The sequence below is a fragment of the Hyla sarda genome, chromosome 12 (assembly GCF_029499605.1).
Source record: "Hyla sarda isolate aHylSar1 chromosome 12, aHylSar1.hap1, whole genome shotgun sequence".
Taxonomy (NCBI): domain Eukaryota; kingdom Metazoa; phylum Chordata; class Amphibia; order Anura; family Hylidae; genus Hyla; species Hyla sarda.
Window position 1 is genome coordinate 10,883,994 of NC_079200.1, and position 11,346 is coordinate 10,895,339.

Below are 11,346 nucleotides of genomic sequence, written 5' to 3' on the forward strand. Positions count from 1 at the left end.
TATTTTCACAGTGGCATAGCATACAAACAGGATGGGGCAGACATATAATGAAAAGTGCGGTGGCATCATGGAGTCAAGGTCTAGCCTGTGGCAGGTACTTATTTTCAGATTTTTCACTATTGGATATCTCCTTTAATTTTAAATTATATTTATATGGATCATTAAAGCATAGAAAGAGAGAGGCCTGCGCAGCGCAGTGTGCTCCATTCGTCTCATTTATTTTAATTGAAATTATGTTTTATTTTTTTTGTAATTATCCAAAAATTTCAAAAAAGAATATACAAGATGTATTCAAAGAAGAGATGTATGAAGAAGGGATTTTGCGGTTATTTGGGGAGAAAGGACAGGTGTAACTAAAAGATATTGGATGTCATTCTGATTAAAAACAAGTTGTGATTAGTGGAGATGACTGTAAAAGTCCATATAGTGATGATTCATTATCTGAACAGAATTAGGAATTCGCATTTAATGGGCCTTTTGCACAGGGCTCTCAATGAGTTTATGAGCTGTCAACAATGTTGTATCGAGATGTACAGTAATAAAAAAAAATAAAAAATGTTCATAATTGTCCATATCTTGTAGTGAATACTTAATTGGGCACTGTAACTTATGAAAACAAAAAAAAAATAGTATTTATAGTTTTATAAATATACTTAACTATATCTTTGGCCACTAGGGGTCCTCATTCCGGCTTGGATGCTCTCCTCTCCCTTGGCCATGTGACCTGTGTCTCTGATTTAAGTGCAGATATTGTCTAGTATTACTGCTTTTTTTTTTGTATCTTATGTGTTTTGTGAAAATTTTGATCGCTAAAAATTAGCACAAAAACAAGCCTACAGGTAGACAGCTTGGAAAACATGGCTTTTGTTGAAGTTTTAAGGTAAGAGCTTACATGAGACATTGTACAATTCTAGAGTTGGCCCTTGGTATAATTCCTAAAATAAAATATGGACCAAAAAAATTAAACGAAATGGCAAAAGATTAATTCCACTCCAATATGTCTGAAGAGATAAGACATGGACTCTCCATTGTGGATGTGGCGGGCGGCTTCGGACAGGATCATGCTGATGTCCACTGTCTTGATTTTGGGGCACTGCAGTTTTTGGATTTTGTGGGGGATTGTGTTGGTTACAACTACGTCTTCGATTGCCAACTCCTCTATTAACCTAGGGGCATCTGAGGACAAGAGCCCATGAGCGGCCATGATGAAGGTTTTTTTTTTTTTAGCTTTCTAGTTCTTTCAATGTTTCTGCAGCAGCTATCAAACTGTCTATGTCGTCGATAATATAACAAAGATGGCTATCCTTCCACCAACATCACCGATGACAGTCATAGGAGGCTTTTCTTTGATGAACATCAAAGGTATCTCCAATGATGGGTGAATGACGACGGCCAAGGTCTTGACAGCTGGAGGTGAATGTCTTCCATCTACCATGTGGGATTTTGCATCCTGAGCTTCCCCATGGATAACGCCGATCCCCAGCTGTAACCTTTCGGCAAAAGACTCAGTTCTTTTTGCAGATGATGGTTATTTGGATACAATAACAGCATTTCTGTAGTCAGGAATCTCTTCTTAAATTTACGGAGGTGCTCGTAGAATGTCCACAGGAATATTGAAGAAGCACTGAATTTCTTTCTGATTCAGGTCCATGGGGTTTAAGGGGGTTACACCAGCTTTGCACATCATGGAGACCGCATGCGTACATCATGATTAAATGCTCCATCCTTAGAAACTGTCTGTATGATAAATATGTTTTTACTTGGACTGATTCTTCAATCTGAACACGGGTCTCTTTGCTTTGTTCCTGGTATACCTGGACCTTGCCAAGCTCAACCCCAAGGCGTTCTGCAATCTTCTTGGCCAGCTCTATGCAGGAGGCATTGGAAAAGGAGGACAATGGGATCAGACCACCCTTGGTAACGTTCATAAGTAAATCTAAAAAAAAAATTAAAAATTGGGGGGTACAATGAAAATAATTTGACATACTGAACAACAAATTTTGCTCAATGTTTTGGTGGTAAAAGGAAAATAATTAGTGGCATACTGGGGCACAGAATTTGATGAAATGGGGGGGGGGGGGTAAAATTAACTGACAATAAGGAGTTGCATGGTGTGTGGAGTGTATCAGGGCAAAGAGTGCATTTTGGGCAAAAAAAGGAGGTTAAAATAAGTCAAAACTGCAGAGAATATGATAAATAATATAGCAGGGGATACACAGTCAGGGCTTTGTAGGACAGGTCTCCCACCTGTGACACAGGGGTGACGATCTCTGAACAGCTGACCTCCAGGTATAACCCCCTACCTTCCCCTCCTGGGTTGATCTCTATAATAGCATTTATGTATTCCAGGGCTATAGAAGGTCTCCCAATCTTGTTATAGTGCTGAGCCAAGTAGTAGTGAACCAGTATTGTAGTTGGAGATTCTTCTTCACTATCATCATTTATGTTAAACAGACGGCAACTTTTTAACCCCTTAAGGGCGCCCCCAGTTTTTGCCTTAGTGACCGGGCCCAATTTTTCAAATCTGACTTGTTTCTGTTTATGGTAATAAATGACTTATTGTACTTTATATTAGCGGTAAATTTGTGTACATAAATGCAGCAGTTTTCGTGAAAAACCCTAAAAATACCATAAAAATTTGAATAATTTCGCCTTTTTCTAAATTTTTAATTCTCCTCTTGTAGGAGAAATAGTAATGCTAAAAAAATTGTAAAGATTTATAGGGGGATACTGGTGTAAAAATTATCCATGTACAGATGGTTTCCCTGGCCCAGCTTTGTGTGCACTAACTCCCACATTATCCTCTCAGTAAGAGAAGTTGCCCCCTACTAGTCATACATTTATGCCCAAGAAGTAGTAAAATGTCTCCATCTTCCATCACTTGCCAGGCACCCACATAATTTTCCTATATTTAGGTTCTCAATCAACTCCCCTTTCTAGGGATACCTGACATGACCCCCCTATTGCATATGGTTTGCCCAGTGGGTAAAGTTCGAACACATATCCATACATATGGGTCATGTGAGGATTCATTTTAAAGGTATTGGGATAGAGATACCAGCTTTATATGATAGAGGCTGTGGACATACCTCCCTGACCCAATATTTAATAATTGTAAGATATGGTATTTTTTCTAAATGGGCTGTTCCAATAAATCGATTTCATGGACAGAAGCAGTACTCTGATGCCTTTTTGGCTGGAATTGGTGTTACATTTTGAAGTGACACAAGGTTGTAATTTACCCCCCATTTATACGTAGTCACACCTCTTCAGTTGTGTCAGCCATTATGCCTCATGATTCTTTTGTCAAAGCGTATGAATTCTTACGGGGGCTAAATTAATTCAGCTTTTCGGGAAGTTTTTGAAGGGTTTAGTTAATGTATTCAACAATGAAATTGTGATGGTTAACAGGGTGGGGTGTTGTAGGGTATTGACAGGGTGTAGTGACTGGAATAGAATTTGTGACGCCAGGCTAGTGTTAACCTCCACTCTCCAAGGTTTTGCAGCTTCCTGGGCCAGTTGCTGGGGCAATAAAGACCATAGATGCAGGGCTACAGAAACTACTTTAACTGAATGTTCTTGTAGGCAGATGTTATAGTCCATGCAGTATAACAGCAAACTTTGGTAGTGCAATAAATGTGGTAAAGTTGTACTTTAGGACTTTTAGTTTTGGGGCAGCTATGATGACTTATCTTGGCTTAGCTGGTCTTTAGACTGACTTGGGAGGCCACTAGCACAGACTAGGGGTACTCCACGCTACGTCCAAGGAATTGCTAACCGCCAGAGGTGAACTTTGACTTTTGGACCGGAGCCGCCAGAGGCTTTCACAGTCTCTGTATCCTTGCCTTGAGTTATGGGGCCCTTTTGGCTTTCAGACAACTTCTCCCCACAACTGGACTGACTTGACCTGGACAGCGGGATGCTAGCTGCTCAGCACTTAACTTCACCACAAACTCCACTTACTTTGTTAATACTTGCAGCAGTTTTCGTGAAAAAATCCTCTTAAAAATACCATAAAAATTTAGAAAAATTGGCCTTTTTCTAGATTTGAAATTCTCCTCTTGTAAGAGAAATAGTCATGGCAAATAAATGTAGTGATTAATCAAATTTTTTTAGGACCGCTTTAATTCTCTGAAGATGATTTGTGGCCTGTATGCTAAACCCCCCAATAAATCACCCCATTTTAAAATCTGCCCCCTTCAAAGTATTTAGAATGACACTTACAAAGTTTTTTTTAACCCTTTAGGTGGTTCACAGGAATTAAGGAAGTGAAGTTTAATTTTTTTATTAATTTTTTTAAAACATTTTTTAATTACAATTAATTTTTTTCTGTAACATAGCAGAGATTAACAAAATATTTCAACTTAATATGTTTTACCGCAATTCTTAAGTTTTTTTTAGAAATATCCCATGTGTGCACCTAGTGTCCTCCCTGACTCAGGCCTGAGACATGATGAAGCACTGTGTGGATTTTGATGCTTCCTTTTTCTTAGGATATTTTGCAGTGCCCACTATGGTACCAGGACAGTGAAAAAAAAAACAAAAGTGACCCCATTTTGGGGGGGGGGGGGGGATGTTTCTTTGTTGCGGTATTCCGGGGTTTAAAATGAGTCCTTCCCCTTATACACCTGATAACAGAACGTGTATCTGGATGCACTCTCACGCAATTTGTACATTTTCACACCATACCTTTCCCTCTTGGCATATATTGGGGGAATTGTAGCCGACCCTTAAAGGTCACCAGGGACTCAATAATTGTAATTTTCTCTGGGATGTATGCCGGCTGAGATGTGATATTGAAGTGCTCTATGAGGGTCCTAATCTTATAGAGTCTATCATAACTGGGTGGTCTTGGGGTTAGGCATGTGGCTTTATGTTTATAATGTAGAAACTGCAATATGCTCTTGAATCACATTCGGCTCGTAGCCATCTGGTACATAGGTGTATGGTACAGCACGTCTGTGCTCCAATTGGCCGGAATTCTCGGTTTCTCCTCAGTACAATGCCCTAAAAATGTTCCAATCTCTGACGGGATTACACAGATCCACCTGTTTCGTTGAGTATAATTAGAGCTGGGGTGTAGCGCAATGTATTGGTAGGCATAGGTGTTGGTCTGCCCCACCATGTTCTCTGTCAGCTCTTCAGAAAACGTGAAAAAGTCCTTCTCTGTCAGCCCAGCATATTGGAATTGAACTACTGCATTTCAAGTGATCCCAGGGATTTTATGGTGCATAATCCACTGAGTCTGCCCATGGAGGAGGGTCAGAAGACTCACAAAAGCCAAAAAGGACCATGTGACTCAGGGGCCGGTCTGTTTTTCCTTTTTGGCAGTGGCATATCATATTCAGAGTCACCAGATGTCATGCATGAGGACAGGAGGAATGTGGGGTCCTCTTCACCCTCCCTGGCAGTCTCCATATCTGAGGCCACATATTCATATATCTCCTCTAGAGAATACACACATTGGGACATTTCATTGGTTTGTTATGCTTCAACACTTGTAATATATTTTTTTATTTTGTAAATACAAGTTGAGGACAACGGGGGTGACAGGAAAGGGGTGACTATCTCAGGACAGCTGACCTACACAACACTAAGAGGGAAGGTGACAATATGTATCGCTGCCACCACCTGTCAATCCGACAGGAAGCTACTGATCCAATCTGGATATACTACAATTCCCAAATATAATTTACTATCCCCAGTAATTTATCACAACAGGAAAAAGATGAACCCAAATCTAAAATATAGCTGAACATGTAAGTAATTTCTAGGACAATATAGGGTTTGTTTTACCAGACTTAAAGGGGTACTCCGCTGCTTGGAGCAGAGAGGCAGGATTGTGACGTCATGACCACGCCCCTTGTGATGCCACACCACGCCCACTCAATGCAAGTCTATGGGAGGGGGCGTGCAGCCACGTCCCCTCCCATGGACTTGCATTGAGAGTGGGTGGCGTGATGTCACGGGGGCGTGACCATGACATCACGACCCCAGCTTCCGGCATCCAGCGTTTTAAATGAATGTCGGGTGCTGTACAGAGATTGCAGGGGTCTCCAGCGGTGAGACCCCCGCGATCAGACATCTTATCCCCTATCCTTTGGAATGAGTCACCCCCCCCCCCTCCTCTATTCATACATTTATGCCCAAGAAAAAGGAAAATGCCTCCATCTTCTATCACGGACCAGGCCCCCACATCATTTTCTTATATTTGGGTTCTCCATTAAGGATTCCTGACATGACTCCCCTACTGCATACGGTTTGCCCAGTGGGTACAGTTTGGGCAGGGATCCATAAATGAGGCTCATGTGAGGATTCATTTTGAAGGTGTTGGGATAGAGAATCCAGCTGTATGTGATAGGGGCTGTGAAATCTCTCTCAAGGGCAGCAGCATTACGTGGTGTCTTTTTGGCTGTAATTGGTGTTACATTTTGGAGTGACACAACATTGCCATTCCCCCCCCCCCCCCCCTTCCCTAAAAGGAAGGAGTATAAACATGCTGAATAAATGTTTTATTTTCAGGGACTAAGAAAATGTCTAAGACTAATAGACAACTTTCTAAAATTATTAGTAACCAGAAGGGAAGTAACTATATTAAAGTATATACTCTGTAACCAGATAGTAAGGAGTTTATTTTTTTGAATATTTTTTTGAATATTTTTAAGATATCTATGCTTCCGATCTGGATAGGGAGAAGGAGGGGATTAACGATTTTCTTGAACAGTTGGATATACGGATGTTATCAGAAAACCAGAGGGAAATATTGGGCACAGATATCAATATAATGGAGCTTGAATTAATTATTTTTGAGGGAACATGGACCCAGGCTCCGATGGTATAAGGTATACAGGAGGTTCGTGAAACTTTGTTATTAAAGCTCCAGGAGGTCCTGAATGAATCCGGTAAGTGGGCACGACTACCCCAGTCAATGAGAGAGGCTCCGATCATTCTGATCCCAAAGAACATTAAGGATCTGGAGAAGGAGGATTCCTACAGGCCCGTCTCTTCTGAATACTGACGTAAATCTATTCTCTAAGGCATCGACCTTGTGGCTAAAACCTTATATGGTGGATATTGTGGATAAAGATCCAGAAGGTTTTATGGGGGGTAGCAGTGTTTTTGGGAATATCAGGAGGGCATTTGTCGGTGTTCAGATGGGAGAAGGCCCTGCCCGTTCTGTCCTGTCATTAGATGCTGCCAAGGCGTTTTACATGGTGGAGTGTTTTTTTTTTTTTGTAATGGAAAGTATTAGAGTTTTGGCCTAGAAAATCAATATATACACAGGGTTAAAACATTATATAATGATCCAGTAGCATGAATTATTTAAAAGGATAAGTGATGGAAAAATTTGGACTCTCTCAGGGTACATGCCATCGTTGCCCACTTTTACCCTGATTGTTTATAGAACCTCTGGCTTTATCAGGCTTGTTTTCCACTTGGATTTTTTTTTTTGGGGGGGGGGGGGGGGGGGTGTGAGGGCCAAAGAAATGAAAAAATGCCACAAAAACACTGCCACTAGACTTTTTGTAGTTTGTTTTTTTCTGGTGTTTTTTTTGTGTGTTGTTACCTGGAAATAAGTTTTACTCCATTAGCAGTTTTTCCCAGTGGGCGACTTTTACTAATTTTATTGGGTACCAGGGGGGAAAAATGCAGTAGGGATGCTGGAATTTCTATGTAACCAATGTTTTATTTATTTTTATGCAGGGAGCCGGCGGGGATATGAGCCGTGGGCGGACATAAAATTTGAAACTGAGGTTGGAAACTATATGAATGGATCTGAAGCTTGAAGTATGAAAGACTGAAGAATGAATAGAGAATGATTGATAGGTGACTGATTGATGTGTTTTTTATTTTTTATTATTTCATTTGTTGTGTTTTTTTTAATTTAAATTTTACTTTAATTTTACTTACTTGTATTTTTTCAATAATATGTATGTTAATATTTTATTGTTTTTTATGTAAAGCATATTCTTATTTTTCTTTCTTATATTTTTCAAACTTTAAGTTGCCTGACTTTAAGTCAATTAAATTTGCATCTTGGTCTCCCCTACATTCGAATAAGAGGGCATCCCCTGTGATAAAAGAGAGAAAGAAAAAAAGAGAGAGAGAGGGAGGGATGGGTGGGTGTGTGACTGCAACATAGCCCCGAGGTGAGTTGCTGGGGGTGTTATTAAGGCCCATGCCCCTCCCACAAATTCTGCCCTGTGGGCATAAAACGTGTGCTTGTTGCTGAAAATGTAACAAACTTACATATATGTATATATATATATATATATATATATGTGTGTATATATATATATATATATATATTCTTTTTTTTATTTTTTTAATGAAGATTACATAAGCGGTTTGAAGTGTGCCATAACCGCGAACAAAGGGAATGCCTATAAAGGGGAAAAAGCATAAACACCTCGGACATTTCATTATGTGGATTCGGTGTATATCGGGTGGGTAACAATAGGAATTTGTGCTTTGAAGCAGCGGAGGCATAGGAGAGTTTCTTTGTAGGTGTGTCAGTCTTAATACACCATAGAATTCAAGTAGAGAAAACAGACATGGTCGCACATCCGCTATTTGTATTTTGATCTACTTGCTTCTCAGTATAAATTCAAAAACTAACAGGTTGTTATTATACATTTTGATCAAAAGGTACAAGCCCATTTGCCACGTCAAGGCCACCTATTTAGAGTTGGTCCCTAACCTCCCTAGCATAAAATGGCGTAGCACTGGGCGGCGACCACCACCGCCGCGACACCAGTGCCCACAGTGGGAATGACCCATTGGCAGAGCGGCCCCAATGCCACTCAAACCAGTCCCTGGGCCGCACCTCCCCACAGACACGGTGCCACTGCAGCAATGGACGCCGCACAGCACCACACCAGTGTGAACAAGGTGTAAGAGCTCACTTACCATGTGCTCCCAGTCAGACTGGGAGACTTCAGGAAATGGAAGGGCCCTGTGTAGCTTCCTGCTACTTTATATAGGGTTGGGATGAGGGGGTGGGGCAGAGTGCAGACCAAGTAAAATCAACAAAAACAGGAGGGGATAGAAAATAAGGTGTGAATTCAAGTAGAGAAAACAGACATGGTCGCACATCCACAATTTAATACACCATAGAATGAATTTCTCCTCAATTTCAAAAAGGATGTAAGAGGTAGATTTGGGTTTTTATATGATGCACAAGAAGGTGTTGAGGTTATTCTGGCTTTTGTCTCCATTCCTCCTCCCTTTCAAATGGGATCTTAGTGCGAATGACAGAATTTGTTACAAAGAACGGTCCCAGTTATATATTATTGGAGATTTTTACTGTATCCATGAAATAAACCTAGACAGGGAAGCTAGTAAATTGTCTGTGAATAGATGGTCCTCCCCAATAAATAAAAAATATGAAGAATATTAATCCCCACTTGTTTAACAGCATAGAAGATGTAGTTCAAGTTAAAATAGAAATAAATTAATTTTGGAAAATTAAAAATGGATCAGCAGACATAGGGATTATTTGGGATACGTTGAACGCCTTTCTACGAGGCCTGTTGTATAGAGAAATTAATAAAGAAAAAATATTTCCAAAACAGGGAGGAGGAGTTGGGGAAGGGAAAGGAGAAGTTATATGAGAGTTTAGGGGTAGATCCCTCACCAGAGAAGGTGCCGGTGATAATCCCTAAAAGGAAGGAGAATAAACACTACATGGAGGAAAAACACTGAAGAAAATGTCATGAAGCAGGTAAGACTAATAGACAACTTTCTAAAATTATTAGTAACCAGAAGGGCAGTAACTATATAAGTTATTAAAGGGGTACTCCGATGGAAAACATATTTTTTTAAATCAACTGGTGCCAGAAATGTAAACAGATTTGTAAATTACTTTTCTCTATCGGCTCCATTGGGGGACACAGACCGTGGGTGTATCTTGCTGTCTCTAGGAGGTGTGACACTGGTGATAAAAAAAAGTCGACTCTTCCCAGCAGGATACACCCGCCTTCAGGCTCTGAGCTAGTCAGTTTAAGCTTAGTGTCTGAAGGAGGTGGACGTGGTCTGGTTTGCTCCAGACCAGGTCTTCTGATTTTTTGTTTTCCTAGTATAGGGACGTGTTAGTTTTTTTTATTCCCTTTCTTTTCTGTTTTCAGGTGGGGACTCAGGGACTGCGGTTCCCCGTTTCCCCAATGCGAGTGTGGGGGCACAGACATTGTGTATATGCGCTGTTAACCCCCCCTTAAACACTGAAGAAAATGTCATGAAGCAGGTAAGACTAATAGACAACTTTCTAAAATTATTAGTAACCAGAAGGGCAGTAACTATATTAAAGTTATTAAAGGGGTACTCCGATGGAAAACATTTTTTTTAAATCAACTGGTGCCAGATTTGTAAGTTACTTCTATTAAAAAATCTTAACTCCTTCCAGTAATTATCAACTGCTGTATGCTTCATAGGAAGTTGTATTTCTTTCTGGATTTTTTTTCAGTCTGACCACAGTGCTCTCTGCTGACACCTCTGTCCATGTCAGGAACTGTCCAAAGTAGGTGCAAATCCCCATAGCAAATCTATCCTGCTCTGGACAGTTCCTGACATGGACAGAGGTGTCAACAGAGAGCACTGCGTTAAGACAGAAATTAATAAAACTTCCTCTGGAGCATACAGCAGCTGATAAGTACTGGAAGGATTAAGATTTTGAAGAGAAGTAACTTACAAATCCGTTTAACTTTGTAGCACCAGTTGATTTTAAAAAATTAGTTTGTAACCAGATAGTAAGGGAAGAAGACATCCAAGGAGTTTTTTTGGAATATTTTAAAGATATCTATGCTTCCGATCTGGATTTTCTTGAACAGATGAATAAACAGGTGTTATCAGAGAACTAGAGGGTAATATTGGGCACAAATATCACTATAATGGAAATTAACGATAAAATATTTTACAGGAAACATGGACCCGGGCTCCGATGGTATAAGGTATACAGGAGGTTCTGTCAAATTTTTATATTAAAGGTCCATAAGTTCCTGAATTAATCCGGTAAGTGGACACGACTACCCCAGTCAATGAGAGAGGCTCCGATCATTCTAATCCCAAAGAACATTAAGGATCTGGAGGAGGCGGATTCCTACAGGCCCGTCTCTCTTCTGAACACTGACGTAAAGCTATTCTCTAAGGCATCGACCCTGCAACTAAAACCTTGTAACATGGATATTGTGGATAAAGATCAAGAAGGTTTTATGGTGGATAGAAATGTTTTTGATAATATCAGAAGGTCTTTCGTCTGTGTTCAGATGGGAGACGGACCTGCCCGTTCCGTCCTGTCATTAGACGCTGCCAAGGCGTTCAACATGGTAGAGTGTTTTTTTGTTTTTTTAT

General features: G+C 40.3%; 1 pseudogene; it reads right to left on the reverse strand.

Moving 5' to 3' along the window:
* Window positions 1–901: 901 nt before the first annotated feature.
* Window positions 902–1,928, reverse strand: LOC130296731 (phosphoribosyl pyrophosphate synthase-associated protein 2-like; annotated as a pseudogene).
* Between the last annotated feature and the right edge of the window lie 9,418 nt (window positions 1,929–11,346).